Source organism: Gymnodraco acuticeps, unplaced genomic scaffold (assembly GCF_902827175.1).
Source record: "Gymnodraco acuticeps unplaced genomic scaffold, fGymAcu1.1, whole genome shotgun sequence".
NCBI classification, from domain to species: Eukaryota; Metazoa; Chordata; class Actinopteri; order Perciformes; family Bathydraconidae; genus Gymnodraco; species Gymnodraco acuticeps.
The window spans coordinates 3,037,288-3,050,147 of record NW_022990270.1 but is presented as its reverse complement, the minus strand read 5'-3'; positions in this window follow the sequence as shown (position 1 = coordinate 3,050,147).

The window sequence follows — 12,860 nt, the reverse complement described above, 5'->3', positions numbered from 1 at the left end:
AATCCCAAGAGACAACACACAGTTGGTACTAATGTTTTTGTCGTTTCTCTCGCTCTGGTTACCTGCTGAGACACAGTGTTTGAGCTCTGTATGTGTGTGACAGAGGCAGAGACGTTGCAGTAGAATAAATGATAGTGGATGGCGTGAGAGCTCTTTGTGTTCCAAAAATGCAAGCTGTGAGTTTCCCAACATGAGATAGGAAACTTATTTTTAGTAGATTTAATTGGTGCTGAGTAAGTTAAATGCATAACTTATGAAAAATAAATTAAATGTATTATTCAGTAGTAACATTATACATTGTTAGTGTGGATATGTACATGTACTATACAAGCATACACATACTACATGTTCCCATGCAGGCATGCATATGTACTTCTTCCAGTGTGTGTGCATGTGTTCATCTATATTGAAGAAGCCCAACACCATGTCAGCATGTGGCTCAGGATGACAAATCTCCTCTCACTATCTTCAGCCACGCAGCTCTCCACTGCGTGGCCGTGGCCATGTTTCCCTGCCTCTCTGATGCCCCGGCCACACGAGGACGAAAACGGTCGTTTGCGTTACTGTTTAGTGTCATATAGACCGTTCGGCCACACGAGGACGACCGAATACGGCACTAAACGACTGCGGAAACGATAACGACACCTCTCAAACTACCTAAACTAGTTATAAATATGTTTATTTTTACTGTCGGCCGGGTCACTCATTACTGGATCAGCTGCTGCATGAAACAGACACTGGCGCTGTCCGAAGAGAGGGAGGAAAAAGAGAGGCTCCGTGTATTTTATTATTATATTATATAGAGTCGTTATTCATTTGTTTTAAAGCTCAATAAATAACAAAGAAGACCTTTGACCGGCACTTTTATAATTTTGTCGGAAGATTTAAACTTTAATACACGTTGACTGGCGAAAAACTCTGCCCGGTTCCCTCGGCCCCCACCGCGGAGAATAAACAGAAGGGCAACCATGACAACCATGCTTCTTTGCTGCTTTTGTGGAGGAAGTTACAGCGCCACGTACAGGCTCCTGCATATGTACTGCAGCTTCTCCAGCGGTTGGAGCTAAACGGAGCGGTCTCGTGTGGACAGACACTATCCGGATGACTATTGCGTGTGGACGGAAGGTTTTTTGCGATTGCGTTTGCGTTAATCCTATGCGTTTAGCCGTTTTCGTCCTCGTGTGGCCGGGGCATGACACACAGGCAAGTGGCCTGGCTGCTAAACTACCCCAGCTCCTCAAATGGAGTTCTCATCTTCAAGGGGAACGGCTGCATGGCATAACGCACTTTGTCTTGGGAATACTTTTTTCTCTGCCTGTGAGGCTCTCTGGGATGGACATGGCTGGCTGGCTCTAGGGGAGACAGATGGAGGCCGCTGGCTAGCCTGACACATGTTGAGAGGCTGTGATGAGTAAGTGACGAGCGGTGGGCGGGATAGGGGGGCACAGCACTCTGTCTCTGTGATGTGTTGATGAGAGCGGGGAGAATCGGAGGGCGGAGGCCTCCCTTGGCCTGGAAATATGCTGTACCGAGACTCTAGATTGGAGTTGCACTAACCTGTATGGCGAACGTGATTTGAATAGGAATGAGGACATGTTTCATTACGATTGCTTTGATAAACAGGCTGATTAATATTGTTTTCTTTTTTATTTGAGCATGAGCATCACTTAGTCTACAGGCTTAGTAGTGGCTCTGTAAAGCTGTACTTAGGCACATCAGTGCTTTGAGCTAAATGGTTACTATGTTCACCCTCTTGGTTTAGTGTTAGCAGATAGTTGAAAAGTTCTGCTTTAAACCACAATGTGATAATCACATTATAGCGCAACATGGTTGCGCTATAGGAAAACCAGGGAATCACAAAAACATTAGTATGTATCCTTTAGGTACCTTGGATGGCTGTCACAAACGTTATGACAATGCATACAATAGCTGGCGAAAATGTTTACTAAAGTTGAACACTTCAACCTGTTGATCGTGCTTGAAGAAAAGTCAGAAGGCTTAATTCTCTGGCGATCATAAGTGTCCTCACAAAACTTTATTGGCTATACATCTAATTGCTTAAGGTAGAGGAACAACGGACAATCCTGCAGACGATTATTTTTGTATTGCAGACCACAGCGACGTGCAGTCAGGGGAGGCAGAGCCTCACCTGTCATACTCCAATGTAACGGAAAAACAACTAAAAAACAACTAAATAGTAATAATAATAAAATGTCTGATCAAAAGTGTCTGGTCACTGATCTGTTTTGTAAATGTGATTTCTGTATGATTCCAATCGCTTTTTATAGTCAAAATCAGCAAATTTGCCGAGCTCCGCTACAACTACGGGTAGCGATGAGAAGTGAGGCAGGGACGAGCTCTGCCTCACGTAAGCCCACAGTAACTGGCTGGAGCGCGGGCACTAATTTAGCGCGAGCACTTATTTTGTGAGCGCGCTCAAGCCAGTTACTGTGAGGTAAGGTGAGGCACAGATGAGCTCTGCCTCACCTCAGAATGCGTCACCCCACAGAAACTGTCTGGAAAGCGGGCACTAAGCGCATGCCTGCACCATCTCACTGTATGTCACCAATGTAATGTTTGTAGATCCCTTTATTACATTTATCCTTGCCATCCATAGTCTCTAAATAACTTATTTCACGTATATATGATATTTAGGCTCGCTGGTCTTATCATACAACGGCAATGAAAAAGCACCAGGAGAGGCAGCCATAACCTCTGCCGCACTGAAGGCAAGGCAAGGCAAGTTTATTTATATAGCACTTTTCAACACAAGGCTATTCAAAGTGCTTTACAAAAAAATTAAATACATTAAGAAAATGGCATTTAAAATCAGTCATTAAAAAGAAAAGCTAATAAAATAAACATTAAAAGAAAAAGTACATGGATAAAAGTTACAGTGAAGATATGAATAGTTCAATTAAAAGCAGCGACAAAAAGAAAAGTCTTCAGCCTGGATTTAAAAGTAGTCAGAGTTGCAGCGGACCTGCAGGTTTATGGGAGTTTGTTCCAGATATTTGGAGCATAATAACTGAATGCTGCTTTACCATGTTTAGTTCTGACTCTGGGGACAGAAAGCTGACCAGTCCCTGAAGACCTGAGAGATCTGGATGGTTCATAATTTAGCAGGAGGTCAGAAATGTATTTTGGGCCTAAACCATTCAGTGCTTTATAAACCAGCAGCAGTATTTTTGAAATCTATTCTTTGACACACAGGAAGCCAGTGTAAAGACTTCAGAACAGGAGTGATGTGATCCACTTTCTTAGTGTTAGTGAGGACTCGAGCAGCGGCGTTCTGAATCAGCTGCAGCTTCCTAATAGATGTTTTAGTGAGACCTGTGAAGACACCATTACAGTAGTCGAGTCTACTGAAGATAAAAGCATGGACAAGTTTTTCCAAATCCTGCTGTGACATTAGTCTTTTAATCCTAGATATATTCTTTAGGTGATAGTAGGCTGATTTAGTAACAGTTTTAATGTGACTGTTGAAACTCAGGTCAGAGTCCATGACTACACCTAGATTTCTGGCTTTATCTGTTGTTTTGAACATTGCAGACTGAAGCTCAGCGCTAACTTTTATACGTTCTGACTTGGCTCCAAAAACCATTACCTCAGTTTTATCTTTGTTTAATTGGAGAAAGTTCTGACACATCCAGTCATTGATTTGTTCAATGCACTTACTCAGTGTTTGAATTGGAGCATAGTCTCCTGGTGAAATTGTTACGTAAATGTGTGTGTCATCCGCATAGCTATGGTAACTTATTTTGTTGTTTTTCATTATCTGAGCCAGTGGTAGCATGTAGATGTTAAAGAGAAGAGGCCCCAAGATGGAGCCTTGAGGTACCCCACATGTCATATTTGTCAACTCAGATGTGTATTTACCTATAGAAACAAAGTTGTTTCTGTCCTTTAAGTAGGATTCAAAGGGGGCGCAAGTGAGCCCACAGGTTCTTGTTGCGACTGTTATTCTACATTCTTATTATACATCCATGCGGTAGACGTGAACAACAAACTAGACTTTTGAAACTAGAGGAAGATAAGGAGGACTTTTACAAAAAAGTAAAAGAGATTGTTGTCCAGAAGGATAGCATGGACTTAATCTTCAAGTCAAGGTAAGACCACAATTGTAATGCAAATGGAATCTTACTAAGAAAGAACAATCCAATATTTAAATTGTGGGTAGGCCTATCCTTTTGTTGAACGGTCTGTTTAAAATGAATTGAAGCATCAGACTAAAAAAGCTTTTGAAAATAACCGAATATTTCGATTAAGGTCAAAATATAATATTTGTAAATCTGACTCTGAAAGAGTCAGTGCCTCACCAGCCATGAACCTCACCGCACGTCACTGGCAGACCAATTATAAACTAGAGAATGCAATTCCTGAAGAAATTGCTAGTGGGAATGCTTTATTACATTACATGTTACTTGTTAGACGCTTTTATCCAAAGCGACTTACATACTCAATACTGTGGGCAATCCCCACAGGAGCAATTTGGGGTGAAGTGTCTTGCCCAGGGACACAACGACATGCTGACTGCAGTGGTGTTTGAACCTGTGACCATCTGATCCCCAGACCAAGGCTCTATCCACTGCGCCACACGCCTCCCAGCGCCTCCTTTATGCTGAAAAGGTGACGCTAAACTGCTATGCTGAAATGTAATGTGCAAGAAGAAAGTGAAGAATTTAGATTGAAATGATACATGAACACTGGGGGCTTGAATGTGTGATCAGAGAAGAAAATAAAGTAAAAAGGCTTGGAAAAGCAGCAGAATATTGCAAAATTGTAGCTAACTCTATGGCGAATGATCTGTCGCCATGCCAACGGCATTTGATGACACTCCATAATATGCTTAGATGTGTTGATGGCTGCATCGTTACCAAACCTGTGAAGTTTTGGGCCGTTTGGAGCATTTTTACTGAAGTTATAAGAAAATCGTGTTTCATGGTGAACATTGTGTCGCCATGGCAACGGCATTTGAAGACATCTCAAACCTGTCCCGTATATGTCTTCACGGCTGGACATGTGAAGTGTGAGCACTTTTTGAACATTTTCATAGGAGTTATAGCGACATCCTCTTTTATGGCAATGGAAATATGATGACACCCCATTGACGTAGAGCTGTTGAGGGCTGAACCGTTAACCATTATCTGAAGTCTGGTGCTGTTTTGACCCTTTTCATAGGCGTTACGACAACATCGTGTTTTATGGCGAGGGATGCGTTTCCATGGAAAGGGCATATGGTGAGATGTCAGATTTGACGTAGAGCTGTTGAGGCATGGAGAGGTGATATACAGGTGAAGATTGTGGGACGACCGGACCGTGTCCATTGGAGCTACAGCAACATCATGTTTTATGGCGAGGGATGCGTTTCCATGGCAACAGCCTATGGTGAGATGTCAGATTTGGCGTAAAGCTGTTGAGGCATGGACCGGTGATATACAAGCAATGTTTGGGGGACGATCAGACCGTGTCCATTGGAGTTACAGCGACATCGTGTTTTATGGCGAGGGATGCGTTTCCATGGAAACGGCATATGACACCCATAATTGACGTAGAGCTGTTGCACATTACGTAACATCAGATTTGATGTAGAGCTGTGTTAACCATTATATAAAGTCTGCTGCTCTGAGCATGTCAGTTGGAGTTATGACAACATCGTGTTCCATGACAAAGGTTTTTATATTTGAGCTAACGACGTGTCCAGAGATCAAAGGTTTCCATGGTGATGTGCAGTAATCAGTGAGAGGAGAGCATTTTCATTGTTCTGAATGAGAGATAAACCTCTTACATGTGAATATAATAATGTCAAGGAACTTGAGCATCTGAAGTGTGCTTTTTGTGTACTTTCGGGTTAATAATGTGGCCTTTTTGGCAGATTAACTAAAGGTGTGCGGCTGCTGTGGTGGGGAAAGATGAGGCTGAACTTACAATGGGGTTTAATGGAGACATGTTGAAATTTGCCCTCAAGAGGCATTTTGTTTAATTATTTTGCTTAATTTTTTGTCTTTTTCAAGCTACGAGATGTTTTCCTATGTTTCACATGAACAATTATGTCTCAGGAATGTAGGGTTTGGGAATTATGGCAGGTTAAAAAGAAAATATGAAGGCGAAATTAAATCTGTCCCTATAGCCGTGACATCACGCACTCTAAAATCTGAAGAAGGCCTCTTTACCAAGGTCTGAACAATGTTTAATGTCTCTAAAAGTATGAATCAGATTTAAAAGTGGTGTTACACGAATAATGTCAGAAGGATGTGTAACATTTTAAAGTTGGAATGAGGTTTCTGAGTGAAAGTATGAAGGAACAGTTAGCAGTTGAAGTCGCATGAAGATTTTTCAAGTCTGAAGAGTTTCTCCATTGACTTCATGTTAAAAATGGGATGAATTATGGGATGTATCTCTGGAATTATGAAAGTTATGAATGATAAAAGTAATAGCCATCGATTCCCGACCGAGCTGAACGTTTTGATGTTTGAACGGAGTTTCTGCGATGTTCAATGTGGGAGAAGAAGACGCGCAAAATAACCCGGCGGAATAATAATAAATAATTTTGTGCGTACCATAACAGATAGTTGGAATGCTGTATCAGCATTCCCACAAAATTATTCAGAAGCTGATGGTCTGCATCATCAACATTTGAATATTATAAACACTCATCACAAATCAGATCTGACAACATCATGGCTGAGCGTTGGCTTAGAAGAAGCGAGATTGAGATCACAGGGGGCTGATCCATTTGTTCATGTAATTTGTATCTGCCTGCCTCTTTACACCAGTTCTTGACACTATACAGTAAATGCTAACTAGAGGGTAGCAGTCTTTCTTTGGTGTCTCCTGCTAGATTCCGGACCATGGCATTGAGAGAGGAACTCAGGCTGCCTTAGGCAATGAAACAAGAGTGGCAGTAGGCATCAGGGTCGAGCTGAATAATTCAGCCCCTGGATCACAGTACATTTTCATATTCATATTTTTACTGGCACATTAATCTGAGCAATCCTTGCTTCCTCTGCCTTAATGCATCTTCCTCTTCAGACCCTATAAATATCCAAATCAACTAATGACTCCTCTTGAGGAATTAAAAAGGCATCATTAGCCAGCACCTGAAGGTTGGGTCTGATGTACTGTGAGGACTCTGTTGATGCTGATTAGAAAAACAGTCTCAAGGGTTGATCTGTATCACAGCAGAGTCATATGTAATGAGCAAACCTGTCGCACATTTAATGTACAGCATTTCCCTGTTCACTATTGTAAAAACATGAATGGTGTTACATTAAAAATGTATTAGGCGCCATCGTCTTGCATTGTTATGTTGGCACACTATTTTACACAATGTACATTGGCTCCCAGACCACCCAATAGACTGTAGAGGCACACAGTAAAGAATGTATACTGTACATTGAATGTCTTTTTATATGGGGACAGCTTTAAGACTGAGGAACTCTATGCATTCCTTGTGACTGACATTTACATTACAGCTCTGTAAAAGTAGAAATACTGACAAAAAAAGTCCATTAATTAAACAAATCCAACAATTTGGACTGAAGAAAAATGGCAGTAATTCTCAAAAGCTTTCTTCAAAATATCCCCCCTCCCAAGATAACCTACCTTTTAGAGTGCTCTCTTTAATAAGACTCTTTCTTTGATGATTTAACTCTCCTTTGAGTAAGGTAGACCAAGAGAGGGATACATTTTATCTACTTTAGTCTCTAGCACAGCTGAGACTTATAATGCTTGTGCAATGGGCAACAGGTGCGCAAAAACAAAGTGGGGAGAGGGGAAGAAGGAGGGGCACCGGGGAAGCAGCAGAGATGACCCACATTGGTGTGACTCGTTATGAATTTGCAATGATGCTGCCGGGCTTGTTAGCACGCGGCTGGTGAGCGAGGGGTGAAGGGAGATGCACAGTCGGCTATCTCTGATAACCCCTCTGCAATTCTATTACACTTGTTTATAGCTCTTGGCAAACGGCACACCAAAGATACTTTAGCTTCTGAGAGAAGGGCAGGGTTAAAGGGGGATGACTACTTAGCATTTCACAAGGAGACGGAGAGGGCATCCTGAGCAAAGTGAGCATGCAGGGGAAGTGGGGAAAGAGCAGATTGAAAGATACAGATACATCTGGGCCGACTGTTCAAGTACTGACGCATGGTAATAGGACCGAACAAAACAAAACAACTATGGGATTGAATGTTATTATGGATTATGTTTTTTTGTTCTAATCTTTCTGTGAATTTGAACCTGTATGTCCTATCCCCAGCATCATTTGAGAGGATTTGTCAAAATCTCCCTGATCTGCATGAATATTGAAAACGTTTTTGAGTGATATTTCCTGATCCCATTTCAAGCGCTGTGCCAGTTTGAGAGGTGCAAACTGTCACAGCTAATGTAAATGCAGAATTATAATGAATGAATAATACTTTCACCTGCAAATTAACAACTCTTGTCTCACACACACATACTATTCCCTGAGGGTCTTTCTATGTCTATGACTGTACAAGTAAGGATGATTGTAAGCTAAACTCACAGCACTCCAACGTGTTTGGTTTAGGTGCTTTGAATTGACATAATGAAGTTATTCGAATGAATACTGGTCTACAGGATATTCCATATGGAATACATTATGATCATGTGTTTAAGTTATATCAACTGCACATGCATTATGGTGAACAAATCCTCAATTGAACTTTCACTTTACCTCAGTAGTCAAGAATAGTGCCTATACCCTGAACCAACAACAAAGCTTGCACAATGTAATTTTAAATTATATTGCTGAATTATTTATACATATAGGTTGTGTAACCTTATATTGAAGATGTTTCAAATGACCTGAAGCTTTGAATTTCTCTGCCATCCTTTCCCTTTATCTTCCTGATCAAAGGCTGGATTATGCTTTGACATGATGTACATTTTTCTACCACCTTCCACAGCACAAGATGAAGTCATTTTCTACCGTCGTTATGGATTACAAATTTCATAGTAGTTCAAGCAGAAATACAAATGAATCCATCATAATGCAGCGTAGAAGGAGTGCCACTGCAAACAATATGAACATATACAATGATTACCAGTATGTATTCTAGTCCAAAAGCAAACTAGTCTTACAGGACAAAGGTCCAATGTAAACATGTCGGATCATTTCATTTCATTTCTATTTGTCCCGCTCATGGTACGCAAAACCAAATGTACAATAATTGCCAACAAAACATGTCTCTACAAACACACCATTGAGCGAAAAGGAGCAGGGAGAAGAATACAATCCTACTGTATATGACCTGCCAACAAAAATAAATACAAATAGATGGTCTGCCCTTCATATTAATTGTTTTTCACAGCCAAACATAACAGTATCTTAGGATACTAAGAGAAACACACAAACTACTTATTTCCCACTTGACGGTTAACGGAAATAAACAAAACAACAAAAAACAACAACATCAAAAACATCACATGTATAAGGAAAAGGAAAAGTGCAACACCCTCATCTAAGTCCTACTGAAAGACCGTGAATTTATCAAACTATGCCATCAAACAAAGATTCATTTCTGGTGATTTAGTGGCACCAATGCACATTTGCTTTCTCTGAGGGAGAAGCTGCTCTTTTTTACACCATTTTTACTTTTGTATTAAACAGAAGTCTGCAATACATAGACGACACAGACGGGTTGGGGGTGGATGTGGGGATGGACTGGCATGTTTGAGTTAATGTAACAGCAACATGGATTTCCAGTACAACAATAGATAAAGGAACATGTACTACATCAACCTGTGCAGTTATTGATGTGAGAAGGTTGATGCATTCAAGTTTCTCACTGCATATGGCTTTATATCCTGAGGGCAGTGGGAGCATTTATAATGGAAGCTGCAGCATGTCTGGCCATGCTAAGATAATTTATATTTCCACTATATCCTCACAGCAGGAGATAACCACAGTGACCCACAATACGCAGGACCAAACCATGGTGTTGGCCTCAATGCGATGTGTTTGGCTCAATATGCATGTTTATGATGTTTAGTTGTTGTTGATGGGAGCTGAACACTTCATACCGCTTTTCCATTAAAACTGTTGTGATGGAAAACCACTGCAAGTGTGTAAAGCAGCTACAGGAAGTGTCAGATTAGTTAGTGAGGTTATGGGGATCAAGTACAATATATTTCTAACTAACCTCTCTATATTTGTATTTTATTCAGTCAGGTTTGCTGTATGTGTGGGTGTTTCTCAATGTCGAGGACGATTCCTTGGTAGCATGTACCTCCGAGTCAGTTGCTTCAGAAGCGAGGCAAGAATCCTTCCTAGCCTCGGAAAACGAATAATTGTGGAACAGGCTAACAGGTGTGCGTCATATGCGAGGCCCCGCCTAAAATGGAGCGCGATTTCCGCCAAATATTTGGAAATTGGTCCGTGCGCAAAGCATTGTGGGGATTTTAAGACCACGGAGTCTATACATGTGCAGCCTCGAAATTTCCCGCTACGAAGTACGCCGGCCTCGGTAGAATTCCAAGTATGCTGGACATTGGAACAGTCCTTCGGCGGCACTCGATGACGTAGTATGTTTGAAATAGTGGCTCTGGAGCAGCCTTCCTCGACATTGAGAAACACCCAGTATGTTATCAAGTCTTTGGGAGTACTACTGCATATGCAAAGTTTATTACGGACATTTTGTGTCTCTAGAGAGGAAACATGTTGACAGTGAAGTCACTGAAGACAAAGTGTGTTGGGTCTGTGGGTGTTGAGTTAGAACAAAGTAACTTTAACAGATATCTGTGGCTCGCAACTCATCTCTGTTTTAGGCTAGCTGCTAAAGACTACATTTTCCGCTACTAGCATACACAGCAGAATATACAACCACACTAATGACCTAATTGTTTTGCGGGTAATGATGGCAAATGGTTATGACGGGGAAAACCGTGAAAGGAATATCTCTGATTTTGCAGCATTGTGATGTGACACTTGAACACAAAGCTGTAATTGAGTGCAGAACACTTGAACACAACAGGAGCTTTTCTTACATCTTAACAAAACAGATAGGCAACAACAACAACAACAACAACAACAACAACCCAGAGTCTCTTGAACACTCTTAACAATGTCCTTTTTATCCATCGCCTGCTGTGATAACCTCTCAGAAGACTAAATTGTTCTGCCAATGTGTCCTGTGCCCTGCTGAATGCTCCAAGAGTAATTTTCGATTATTTTTGATTTGGAAAAGATCACTGCTGCTGTGAGAATGCTGTTATTTTTCACAGCTTGCTTCAATCTTTACTCATAATTCTTCTGCAGTAAATGTACAGTTTGAAACTTGTTTTATAAAGCATGTTCTGTAAGCATCTCTAACCGAACAACATGAACATTAAATTCCCTTCTCACATGTGCAGTTCCTTTCACTTTTGAAGTGGGCTAAAATACATTCGGTAGCATGGAGCATGTATATTTGTAATAGTTTTAATGTCCAAAACAAACATTTCTTAATGGGGTTTAGTAAGACAAATCAAAAGTATGCGAAAACGGCCAAATTAGCCCTGGACTCCAAAGGGTTAAATGCAAACAAAACAGTACAACAAAGACATTTACTATTGGCTTTAGTTATATTCACACAAAGAGGCTACCCAGTTATGTTAAATTATAGAGGCGAACATTAATGAACAATAGGGACACTGCTCAAAAGCATGTCTTAAATATGACACAGGACCACTATGAACAATGAGACCACTGGCCCGGACTAGGACCCCCAGTGCAGCTGTGTCCAGACCAGAATTCCACCAATGGTGAGGAAAGTAAATGAGAAATCAATCAAACACTTAAGCTTCATTTCATTGTGTAAGAGCACTGATCCATCACAGGGTGTTATGGTCTGAGACAGCCTCTGCTCCTCTGCATGCTGCATGACTGCTGAGGGGAAAAAAAGCAAACACTCACAGACAAACACACACACAGGACTGAAATATCAAAAGGTCAGCAGACAGGCAAGAGGAGAGACTGGTGTCGCTGTTTGTGTGAAATCAAGGACAACTGGAGATCGTAAACAGGGCACGGTGTGTGGCCATGCATATTGCAAATGCCAGATGTGCCTTCCAATTCCTTTGGTTTAAAAATCATCATTCAGATTCAGACAACATACATCCCAAAAATCCCACAACGGAAATATGATGACAGATTGTATGTTAAAATATTTTGGCCTCTAAGTAAGAGTTAATTATATCAGTGGAGATATGTCCACTACATATACATTTAAATAAATCACGCAACACCAAGGATCTGCTTATTTATTTATGTGTGAGTTGAATGTGCATTGAAAACTGCAATTAATCCCCCTTTGATTCTGCATCATGTAATCGTGTGAAGTCTTCACACAATGATCATCACAATTAATATTTTATCGCATTGGTCCAATACCAAGAACAAACAACTTTTCTGTGTCTGTCCACCATTTTAGTCCTCAGTCAGAAGAGAAAAAAGTAACACGTCACATCTACACCACAGTGCCACACAATGGCCAGGAGAGGAAAAGCATAATGTATGTAGATTCATTAAAGGTTTATGTATTTGTTTGTTTTTTAAACTGTAATTGATTGGTTTTAACAAAAGTGGGCAAAGGGTTGTGTTTGGCAACAAATATTTTTAAATATAACAAATATTTTTGGCTGAAATTCAAAGGAAGACAATCCTCCCACAATGTATTAGCTGATTAGATTTCCATGGTAGTCAGGATGTTGGGTTTCGACTATTTTACATTGTTTTTGTGCTGCTGGGAAAATACCATGTTTGAAGACTAAACAACATACCCTTATGCTATTAAAAAAAACAGGCATCTAATGTTATAGTGTCTACATATTTCTGCATTGATTTTAAAACTTTGCAAAAC